Below are 12,882 nucleotides of genomic sequence, written 5' to 3'. Positions count from 1 at the left end.
GAAATCCCAAAGAAGTTGAGATCTCCAAGCCAGTGGGAAATCACTGTTTCATAATTGTTGTGGTTTTCTTCCAGAGAATGAAGCTATCAGAGCTGAATGGCACATTAGGAGCTGTGTAATTAATGGTCTGAATTAGGTTTGATTTTGTATGTAACCAAATTTCAAATGGTGGAGGACTTCTGAGTTATACATTCTGAGTTTGAAGGCTAGACGCCAGTTGTTTCAGCCTGAAATGGTTTTATACAAGCAAATCAAGGACTTGGATTTGGGCTTCTGGTTTATTTCTCTAATCAGAAGTCAAATGGAAAATATACTTTTATAAAATGAGAAAATACCATTTAGGTTCAGCTAGAGTTTATATACTGAGTTAAACCTTAAGTCCAACTAGAGTTTGTATATGTAAAACAATCTTATTAACGGTTACATTATATTGATGTAAAATATATCAACATATATAATGAACATGTAGCATTTATGCTACTGTCATTTGATTGCTTTCTCTATCAAGACATACATTCAACCTTTGTTGTCCTACTTATCATTAATTTAATTTATTTGAGAGATTACTATACGCTGGACTCTGCCAGGGCTCTGTAATACAAAGAAACAAAGACAAATGGTATTTTAAAGAGAGCACAATCAAGCTAGAATGAATAGAGAACAATGTATCTATTCACTACCTCTTACATAACAATCCTCTAAGGTAAGCATAAGTACCTCCATTACATAGTAGAGATGGTCTCAAATCTACAGAGCTTTGGTTGGTTAGGCTGCAACTGAACTTTGGTCTAAATCTTGTGCTATTTTCTCTGTAGGCAAAGCATTCTTGGAAGAGTTGGATATGTACCCAAGAGCAGAAGCTTTGAAAAAGGCTATAAAAGTTAAACACAAACAAAGAGGCTTTGGAAAATGAATGGTCCATTCTTCCTGGATGAATAATCTGTGTAATTTGCCAAGTAATGAAGAAGAGACAGGTCTGGCAAGATGTCTCACTGTGTAAAGGCACATGCTGCCAAGGCTGACAACCTGACCTGGGACCCTTTGTATGAGTTGAGTGAAGTTCTAAAGCAGAAACCTTACTAACTGTGAGGAAGCTGGATGATATATTTAAATACTGAAATGATAAATCTGCTCACCAAAATTTTATAGGAAACAGATGAAAAATTATACACACACACATGTGCACATACACACACATACACACAGGAAATCAAGGTAGTTCATCACCGCTTCTCTTTTTTTTTTTTTTGGTTTTTCGAGACAGGGTTTCTCTGGTATAGCCTTGGCTGTCCTGGAACTCACTCGGTAGACCAGGCTGGCCTCAAACTCAGAAATCCACCTGCCTCTGCCTCCCAAGTTCTGGGATTAAAGGCATGTGCCACCACTGCCCGGCACACCGCTTCTCTTTCTCATGAGAAATATTAAAATAATTCTTCAAGGTAACACAAAGGATCTCTGAACAGCAACATGCAAAAAGAGAATGCAAAACTCATTTGAAAATCTTTACATACACAAACAGAATTTATGTCAAAATAATGATGCAGATAAATCACTTTCACCTCAAATGTAGTAAAATGGCAAAAAAAATATAAACATAACTATGAGACGTGTTCCTTTAAATAGTCACAGAACTTTTGTATGTGCATGTGTATGTGTATGTGTACATGCCACAGCCCATGAGTAGAGGCCAGACAACAACTTTCTGCAGTCAGTTCTCTTTCCAACATATGGGATGTAGAGGATGGGGCTCAGTTTGACTTAGCAGCAGGCACTAACTTCTTGACTAGGACTCTTAACCACACAAGAAATACAGTGACATCCGTAATGTGAAGAAAGAAAGAAACCATAGAGATCTTGAATGCTATTGATTTAAATGTGTTATCAAATTAAATTAGACTGTTATATCTTCTGTCAGCATCAAGATAACAATAATCTATAAATGGAAAATGGAAAGTAATTAAAGTGTATAAATATCAAAATATTAGCAAAGCACAAAGCTAAATAGCAAATGGAGGAAAGCAAACAAGAGGTCATTAAGCCTAAAAGAAAATCAGCAACAAGAAGAGAACAACGGTTTGTTCACAATGAATAATTAGCTTACACATAAATACATTAAATTCCTCAAATTGAAAGACAATGAGAGCTAAGTGGGATGAGGCAGTGCATTGCTACTTTTCTGCTGCTGGGATAAAGCACTCTGACAAAAAGCAATTAAGGAGAAAGGGGTTTATTTTTGGCATGTGGTTCTAGAAGGATAGAGTCCATCGTGGAAAGGAAAGGCATGGTAACAGGAGAAGAGCAGGGGAAGGAAGCTCATTGATCACAGTTCCATCCACATGTAGGAAGTAAAGACAGAGAATAGGAAGTATGGCCAAGCTGTGCTATAAACTCTCAAAAGCCAAGGCCCGGTGAAGTCTTTCCTCCAATCAGACTCCACCTTCTAAAGGTTCTATCACCTTCACAGACAGCACCACCATCACAGGAACAAAGTGTTCAAGTGCGTTCAAGCAGCACAAGGTCAGAGAGAAGGAATTACCTAACTGTATATTCATATTGTATACAAGAAACACACTTTAGACTGGGGACGTGACTTGATCACTAGACCACTTGCTGTGTAAGTATATGGTCCTGAATTCAAATTCCCAGAATTTATATAAAGCACAATAGCACACATCGTAATCTTAATTCTACAAGAGGGGGAGCAGAGGCAGGAGAACCCCAGAAGTTTGCAGGCCAGTTAGCTTGATATTCACAACAGTGAACGAAGGATCCTGACCTAAATAAGGCGGAAGGGAAGGACAGTCATCTGAGGTTGTCCTCTGACCTTTACACACAAGCATAGCATACATACATAGAGAAAGAGGGATTTAAAAAAAAAACATGCTTTAAGGACACGAGGGCTTAATTGATAGTCCATGTAAAATATCACTGAAAGGCAGCAGGCCTGGCTCCCCTTGCATCTGAAGCAACAGACCTTAAGCCAAAAGTGATCATATATATTGTTTTTCTGAAGTCTCATTCTCAATACCAGATAGAGTACTCAGCAGGTCAATAAGGAAAAAAAGCCTTGAGCAACAGCATAAACTTAACACATACAACATTCACAACAGCAGCAGGAAGCACCTTGGCTGTTTGTTGTTCAGCCCAGGGCTTGCGCACAGGGATTCACACGCCTAGACAAGTCCTCAACCACGGAGCTGCAGCCCAGCCCAGAAAGCACATTCTTTTTTAAAATAGCCATACATCTTTCTCCAAGGATAGTTTACACATTAGGTCATAAAACAAATCTCATTGTTTTTTTTTTTTTTTTTTTTTTTTTAAAGAATAAGACCATATAAGCAACTCTCCAGCACAGTGAAAAACTGCATAAGATAATCACAAAAAGAAAACAGGAAACAAAATGTGAAATTTAAGACATTCTTGAACAACAGGAAGGTTAGTGCAGAAGTGGAAAGGGGAAGTTAGAAACTGCCTCCAGCTGAATGAAAAACTAAAAAGACTGCAGCATAATAAAACTTGTAGAAAGGTTTAGAATGATAACTGTGTAAACAGAAGGGGGGAGGAGAAGGAAGAAGAGGAAGCGGAGACAATTCAGGCAAGCAATCTAAATTTATTTCCGAGTCAGAAAAAGTAAGCCAAAAGTTGTCAGAAGGGAGAAAACAAAAACAAAGAAACAATATATTTGTCAAAGGATGGAATTGGGTTATTTGAAATGATAAAATTGAAAGAGCATTAACTAGACCAAGAAGAAAAAAAAAAAAAAAACAGAACACTCAAACAAATAAGATTAAGAATATAAGGAATTACATTACAATGAATAACACAAAAACCAGACAGCTCACAAGAAACTTCTGTCACCAGCCATATACCACCAAGCTGTACAAGCTAGAAGAAATGGACTTTTCTAGAAATACATAACCTACTAGAACCAGCTCATGAAAACCAAAAATCCTAAACAAACCTGTAACAGGTACAGAGATTGAATCAGCATCAAAACCTCGCTAGCAAGCAAAGGCCAGTGCCCAGATGCTCCGGGGGCATTCTACCAAACATTCGGCAAGTATCCAACACTAACCGTCTTCAGAATCTGCCAAACACTAAAGACACAAGAACACTTTCAGCTCATTTCAAGTGACTGACATCACCTTTAAGTCAAAGCCAGACAGTACAAATGGTAAAACTGACCAAAAGGTTCCTGACCAAGATAGCCACCAGCACCTCCACAAAAGAGCTGCAAAGCAAACTAGCAACAAAATAAGAATTATCCAAGATGCCAGAGTAACTCTCTATATGAAAATCAATTAGTTTGTTAAAACATTAATAAAGAATAATAAAGTATATGGTTGTCATAGTAAATGTAAAGAAAAGTGACAAAATGCAGTATACTTTTATGAAAAATCTCAGCAAACTAAGAACTGGAGGAAAAGGCATAAAAGAGGCTCTGGTAAAAACCCGGAATCTTTTCATTAAATATCAAGAGTGAAGCAAGGATGTCAGCTCTTGCCACTTCTGTTTAACATAGTGCTGGAAGTAAAAGGCATCCAAATTGGAAAGGAAGAAATCAATTATCCCTGCTGGCAGAACACATCGTTTTATACATATGAGAAATATTCTATCTTTTAAAAACAGAACTAATAAATGAATTCAATAAAGTTGTGGCACAAAACATATCAGAATAACAAAAACCAGTTATGTTTCTAAATGCTAAAAATGAACTATCCAAAATGAAAATTAAGAAAACAATTTTCACAATAGTCAAAAGAGTATTATGGTTTGCTAAACAAAAGATTTAGCTGAGAAGCCCAAAACATTGATGCTGACATTAAACAGGGCACAATAGAAAAGACACCATGCATCTGTTGGACAAGAAAAGTCAGTTTTGTTAGAATGTCAATTCAACCCACTGACTGTATAAAATTCCTCCAAGACTTTTAGGCAAGGGGCACTGGAGACAGGGTTTCTCTGTGTGACCCTGATTCTCCTGGAACTCACTTTGTAGACAAGGTTGACCTTGAACTCAGAGATCTGCTTGCCTCTGCCTCCCGAGAGCTGGAATTAAAGGCATGAGCCACCACTACACAGGAAGACTTTTTTTAAAGTAGAAAAAAGAGAGTCTTTGCAATAAATACTCCTGGGAAATTGGTTACATGAATGTAAAAAAATGAAATTGAACCCTCACTCTATATAAACATCATCTCCAAATAGGATTAAAGTCTCACATGTAACTAAAACTTTAAAGTACTGGGAGAAAAGCATTGGTCTTAGCATTCGTGTTCATGAATATGACCCCAAAATTGCAGGCAATAAGAACAAAAATTAACAAACTTTTGCATAGCAAAGAAAATAACAAAAGGAAAAGTCAACCTCAGAAGTGTAATGTAAGAAATAACTGTTAATGGCCTGGTTTGAAAATGGGCTAATGACTGAACAGACATTTTTCCAAAGAGATGTTCAAATATCCAGACAGATCAAAACATAATCACTGGTCTTAACATTGAAGTAAGGCAATTGAAAACCACAAGGATGTATCCAACCACACCTGCCAGGATACCTATTAATTTTTACAGAACAAAGAGAAGACATATTGGCGTGAATGGGGAAAATTGGGATCTTTGACATGTGAATATAAAATAGTTTGGCTGCTAAGAAATCTGATATGTAGAATTTATTTTAAAAAAAAAATAGCGCTAGAGTTCATGAGAAAACTCACTGAGAAGAGTATTTGCATCTATGGTAAATGAAGCTCTATAGTCAATCCCCAACACTGAACGGCCTCTGAAGAGTTACCGTAATATCTAGCAGTTCAACTTCCAGGTATACAGCACACCCACACCCAAAGGAACTGAAATAGCTTTGAAAATGTGTCTGTCCTTCCAAGCTCATTATAGATGTATCCGCATAGCAACACCTGGGAACAATCTAAATAGGCCAGCAGCAGGAAGACCAGTGCTACATGACTCCAGTTACAGAATATCTGAAATAGTCAAATTCATGAAATTCAGAGTGTTTGAATGGTATCTACTGTGGTCTTGGAGGCAGGCATGAAGTTCGGTTAAGTGACCGGAGTAAGTCCGAGGGAGCTGCTGTACAGAGACAGCACTGTCACATTGCCAACAATGTATTTGACACTTGAAGTTTGTTAAAATGGTGTGTTTCCTATTGAGTATTTGTACCACAGCAAAATTATTTTCTCTCAAAAATAAACTATTTTTTTTCCAAATTGCAAAATGACCAAAGATCCCCCTCTCCTGGCTAGTATAAGTAACTGCTCCTTCTTCATAAATACACAGTTCAAGCTTCTCATTTTATAAGAAAAGGGTTGTAGCTATCCAATTACAAAATCGCACCTGCTTCCAGATAGTGTCAGTCTTGGGAAAGCCTGCCTTCCTTGAACCCCAGCTCACCTCTTGATAACTCAAGCCACTAAACCATTTCTCTCCAAGCCATCATCTGGGCGCAACAAGCAACAGCTTCATCCTGGGTTGCACTCCTAGGCTCTCTAGCATATCCCCGGGAGTCGGTGGCTGCCTTTTGTCATTAATTGTGAAGCTGGAAAAATGATCTCTTGCTCCTTTTCATGTAAGTCAGTGATGTATTTCATATTGTCTGTGGAACCTTTGTGTGATATAAAATGTTATTGAAGACGAGACCCAGCACCTAGCTTTAAGTCACAATCACCTGAGAACTGCACAGTGGGTGGAAGCAGGCTCTTCTTCAGACTTGCCCCTGGTTCTCAGGAGAATAGGTGCTTTCTTTGTTCAGATTGTAGGCTTCAAATGCATGATTTGGGGGAAAAAAAGAACTCAGTGTTTGATTAGAAAACCTTAACCTAGGGCTTACAGATGGTAAAGGTGCTTGCCACACAAGGCCAAGACCTGAGTTTGATCCCTGAAACCAACTTGAAGGTATGAGAGAAGAACTGACTTCACAAAAGTTGTCCTCTAACTTCCACACACATGTCATGCCACCCCAACACATACATATACAAATGCACACACTCACACACACATACACACACACACACACACACACACGGCATGCCACCCCAACACATACATATACAAATGCACACACACACACACACACACACACACACACACACACACGGCATGCCACCCCAACACACACATACACACACACATGCCATGCCACCCCAACACACACATACACACACACATGCCATGCCACCCCAACACACACACATGCACACACACACATGCACACTAATTAAATTTTGACAAAAATCACTAATGATTAATTAATAATTTTCTTTTTCTAAAAAGTAGCATCAGTCCTTGAGATATTCACCTTTATTCTTGGGTATTCACTTTGTAGACATCTGGTTAACTGTTGTGTCTTTACGTAGAGTCTATCTCTTGGGCATTATTACTGGTTATAAATATAATAATTCTCAAAGTCTTTCTTATTGACAATCTAAAGCTTTGTGTGATTTGTTGTCAGATATAATTAGATTTATTTTTTAAATCTGTGTTATGGTAGGACCAATAATGAACTTGTTTTATTTAAACGGTGAGCTGACAACTCTGCCATTTTCTTATTTAACCCTGTATTTTATAAGGTTGCCACTATTATTCATCCATGCTCTGTTTGTAGGAATCTTTCAAATTTTCTAGTTAGTTTTATAACATTGGTTTAGCTAATACCGGAAAGTGTATTTCGCACGAACATTTGACTTGGCTGAAACAGTTGTGAAACATCACAGTACATGAAGGTATTGCTGCTGCCCTGGGGGAGTGTGAGCCCTCCCTGGTCCTCTCTGGAGGCCTGACAGCTGTCCTTGAAACACAACTAGGCACACAGAACCTGGGGACACAGAATCTGTCAAACTGACTGAGGCATCTCAGTCGCCTTGCTTATGACATGCAGAACCAGGTAACAAGTGCTGATAGTTTCTACTCCCTCCCAGCAGGCTAACATTGTTTCATACTGTCTTGTCTGGAGACTTGGCATCACTGTTGTTGTTCCATTTTTACTTCTTTTGGAATACATAGTATAGTAAAATTCAATGAAAATACGTTAGGAAAATGTAGGTTATTTTTTAAGATGCCTTTGTTTGTCTGTTTCATTTTGCATATGTGTGTGACATCTGCAGGAGGATATATAGGTCAAAAGACCATGTCAGATATCCCTGTAGCTGGAGTTATAGGTGGCTGTGAGCAACCCGGTGTGGGTACTGAATCCACACTTGGGTCCTCTTCAGAAGCAACTCTTAACCTCTGGGGTTCTCAATCTTCCTAATGCTGGGACATCTTAGTACAGCTCCTCATTTGCAGGGACCCCAACCATAAAATCATTTTCATTGTTACTTCATATCTGTAAGTTTGCTACATTCTTGTTATGAATCATAATTTAAATACCTATGGTTTTGGATGGTCTTAGAAGACCCCGGTGGAAGGATCATTGAACCCCCACAAAGGGGTCATGACCCATAGGTTGAGAGCCACTGCTCTGAGCCATCTCTCCAGCCTCATTAAAACTAAATATAAAATACACATATCTATCTATAGATATGAATTATATGTAATATACATATATAATATGCACATATAAATTATGTATATAATATATATAGATATGTATATTATATATTTATGTTAAATATTATATAGATGGATATATAATATAGCTCCCATGTGTGAAGTTTGGGTTCAGTTCTCACCTCTGAAAAAGTTAATTGATTAATAAATAAATACATTAGTCTCATTTTCATTGCCAATAATATCACCTCACAATCTGAGTGAGACATGAGTTTGATTTTGCTCATGGCTCTACAAGCATCTCAGTAACTCAGCTCGTATGCCATATAAACTGGTCAGCTGATGCTCAGTACAGCTGAGGCCCAGTGCCATTTAGTCTCTAATTCCTAAGACTGCAAAGCTGATGATGAATCCCTGAGATAATTTGGAGCATCAAGTCTGATGTCCAACTCCAGTCCCTGTCCCCTCTCTGCCAGAGTAATTTGATTTTCATACTCAAGGTGTTCCCTAAGGCACCAGGGCACCAGATCTCTCTTCTTCCCATTGTCTTCATGCTTCTCTCAAGCAGCTGGTTTCTGGTGTTGGAGGGCATTTGAAGGAGATCCAGTAATCACAGGTGCCCATAGTAATCACAGCAAAAGTTGTAGCCAGTGTGAGAGAGGAAACAGCACAGGCTGGCCTTGTGTCTGGCCAACAAATGGGGTAGGGATGAAAAGACTGGGAGATAGGCAGGGGCAAGGGCAAGAATATAGATGGGCAGGTATATGATGTAAGTATCTTTCCCTAGGGAAATATAATACCCAAGATGGCACAGAAAATAGAGAAAAATACACCCATTTTGTTGATGACAATAAGTGTCTTGGGGTTACTTAAGGCAGCCATATCACCAAAAAGCTTGACCCAGCAAAGCTCCATCAAAGAACCTCCTAGACTGACCCTCTAGCCCTGTTTACCATGCAGCCCCAGGAGAGTCAGCGTAAGGCTTTAAGTTTCCTGAGCTTTCTGGGGCTCACAGGGTTAGTGAGCTTTTAAGTCTTCTTGGGAGCCTCTCCCTGCCATCCAGAAAGGATTATTTCTTTCTCTCTTTTCTTCTTTAAATTTGTGTGTGTGTGTGTGTGTGTGTGTGTGTGTGTGTGTGTGTCTGTCTGTCTGTCTGTCCGTTGAGGGTGTGTGTACACCTGTAAGCACAGTGTTAGTGGAGGTCAGAAGAGGGCATCAGATCCATCTGGAACTGAAATTACAGGTACTTGTAATCCATGAAAAGTGGGTGCTGAAAATGAACTCCAGTCTTCTGGAAGGATTCTTGACTGCTGAGCCATCTCTGCAGCCCACAAGAGGGATTATTTCAGTTTGGAGAAATAGCTACACAGGAGACACAGAGAGACACTGTTCAGGGGCAGGCAACCAGCTCTACATGCTGCCCTGGTGCCTTAGGGGATACCTGTTTTCACCCTTGAGGATGAGGATCAAACCACTTTGGCAGAGAATGGACAGAACCTGGACTTGGACATCAAACTTAAAGCTCCAAAGTGACTCGGCATCTTTACACAGCTTTACAATTCATACTTCAGTTTATGGCCCAGTGTAATGCTGTTCCAGACAACAACCATTGGTGGTACTTACTACCAGTACTTGAAGGGACCAGTCCAATCTCCCTGCCTCTGCCTTCTTAGTGCTCGGAATAAGGTGAGCACGGTGGCATCTGGCAACAGTGTTTTTTCTTTTTAATAGTTTTTCACTTGCTTTTAAAACAAAATAAAAGCAGTGAAATGGCTCAGCCAATAAAGATGCTTGCCATCATCCTTATCCTGGAACCCACATCTAGAGGAAAGAAGAAAACCAACTCCATAAAGCTGTCTTCTGACCGCCATACATATACTGTGGTATGTGAACCCACATATAGATCACAGAGAGAGAGAGAGAGAGAGAGAGAGAGAGAGAGAGAAAATTTTAAAAAGCAAATTCTGCTGAAATTACATCAAGATAACTATCTAAAACTGTAGAAAACAAAAATAGTATCAGTCTTGATTTTCTTAATATTTTAGTGACAAATAATTTACTTTTATGTCTCTTTTACTGAAAAATAAATTCACTTAATTTTAAACTAAAGTCAATGCATTTTTCTTTTTTTCTTTTTTTCTTTTTTTTTTTTTAAGACAAGATGACTGGAGCTGAGAATGTGTTTCAGCTGCTAAAATGATTGCCTAGAAAGTCCCGAATTTGAGAGGGTTTACAACATAAATGGTATCTAATGGTACATGAAGAAGTTTAAGTACAGTTTGATGACTAAACTCAATTGACTAAGATCACCTATGCCTCTGGGCATATTTGTAGGAATTATCTTGATTAGGTTAACTGAAGTGGGAATACCTGTCCATTATGAGTGGCACCATTTCTTGGGCTGGGTTCCTAAACTATATTATATATATATATATATATATATATATATATATATATATATATATATATATATATATGAAAGAGTCAGAAAGTGAGCTGAGCATAATAATTTATCACTTTCCTTTCCTCTACTGACACCATCAGGTGAGCCAAGATGGGTGCATACAAATACATCCAGGAGCTACGGAGGAAGAAGCAGTCCGACCTGATGCGCTTTCTTCTGAGGATCCGTTGCTGACAATACTGCCAGCTCTCTGTGTTGCACAGGGCTCCCTGCCCCACCCAGCCTGATAAAGCACGGAGGCTGGGAAACAAGGCTAAGCAAGGTTATGTCATTTACAGGATTTGTGGTCTCAAACGTTCAGTTCCTAAGGATGCAACGTAGGGCAAGCCTGTACACCATGGTGTTAAACAGCTGAAGTTTGCCCACAGCCTTCAGTCTGTTGCCAAGGAGAGAGCCTGGCGCCAATTCAAAGTTTTTAGAGTTCTGAATTCCTACTGGGTTGGTGAAGATGCCACATATAAATGTTTGGAGGTTATCTTCATTGACCCATTCCATAAAGCTATTGGAAGAAATCCAGTGACACCCAGTGGATCACCAAACCAGTCCACAAACACAGAGAGGTGCGTGGGCTGACATCTGCTGGCCACAAGAGCCATGGCCTTGGAAAGGGCGACAAGTTCCACCACATCATTGGAGAAGCCTGGAGAAGGCGCAATAACTCTCCAGCTCTACCGTTGCCACTAATAAACGTAATATTTGTAAAATTCATATCCAATAAGCAATTTAGGACAGTTAAAAAGTAATTCATCACTTTCTGCTTCTTGACCTTGGATGCAACATTGAACTATGAGACAAAACAAATAATTTCTCCCTTAGGTTGCTTTTGTCAGAGTTTTTCACCACAGCAAGAGGAAAGTAACTAAGGTGGTCATCTTTCATTACCTATTGAGTTTGCTGCCAGCCTGGACTACATGATACCATGACACCCAGTCTCAAATAAAAAGACAAAATATTTAATGAAAATAGTGTTGTATGGTTAAAAAACTGAGTTTACAGGGGCTGGAGAGATGGCTCAGAGTTTATGAGTACTGACTGCCCTTCCCGAGGTCCTAAGTTCAATTCCCAGCAAACACATGGTGGCTCACAACAATCTGTAATGAGATCTGATGCCCTCTTCTGGTGTGTCTGATGGCAGCTTCAGTGTACTCATATAAATAAATAAACCTTTAAAAAATCAAATATTTATTTAAAAAAAATAAGCTTACATTTGTAAAATATAATAATTTTTTAAAAATCGGAATTCACTATGTGCTGTAAAACTTACAAAACTTACCAGGTAGTGGTAGCACACACCTTTCATCCTAACATCTGGGAGGAAGAGGTAGGCAGATCACTGTAAATTCAAAGCCAGCCTGATATACATAATGAGACCTCATGAAATAGAAAAGCTTCTGTAAGATGAAAGACACTGTCAATAGGACAAAATGGCAGCCTACAGATTTCCACCAACTCCTTATTTTCTTATTCATCCTCAAGATCTAAATAACTTTAAAAGTCCCACAGTCTTTACAAATTCTTACGTATTAAAATTTCAATCTCTTTAAAATATCCAATCTCTATCAGAGTGCTAATTTCCAAGATATATAAAGAACTTGAGACTAGGCAGCAACAAACCAAATAATCTAATTAAAATGCATACCAATCTAAACAGAGAACTCTCAACAGAGGAAATCTCAAATGCCCATGAAGCACTTGAAGAAATGTTCAACATCCTTAGCTATCAGGGAAGTGAAAATCAAAACAACTCTGACGTTACACCTGTCAAAATGGCTAAGATAACAAACACTAGTGACAGCTCATACTGGCAAGGATGTGGAACAAAAGGGACATTCCTCCACTGCTGGTGGGAATGAAAACTTCCCACCTAACCACTTTAGAAATCAATATAGCAATTTCTCAGAAAATTGGGAAATGATCTAC

At 38.8% G+C, this 12,882-nt stretch overlaps 1 pseudogene; it reads left to right on the top strand.

Moving 5' to 3' along the window:
- Positions 1-11,042: 11,042 nt before the first annotated feature.
- Positions 11,043-11,705, top strand: LOC143438320 (large ribosomal subunit protein eL15 pseudogene; annotated as a pseudogene).
- The last annotated feature ends 1,177 nt before the right edge of the window (positions 11,706-12,882 follow it).

The sequence above is a fragment of the Arvicanthis niloticus genome, chromosome 25 (genome assembly GCF_011762505.2).
Source record: "Arvicanthis niloticus isolate mArvNil1 chromosome 25, mArvNil1.pat.X, whole genome shotgun sequence".
Classification (NCBI taxonomy): Eukaryota; Metazoa; Chordata; class Mammalia; order Rodentia; family Muridae; genus Arvicanthis; species Arvicanthis niloticus.
Note: the sequence above shows the minus strand (reverse complement) of the source record. Positions and strands in the feature narration are given on the sequence as shown.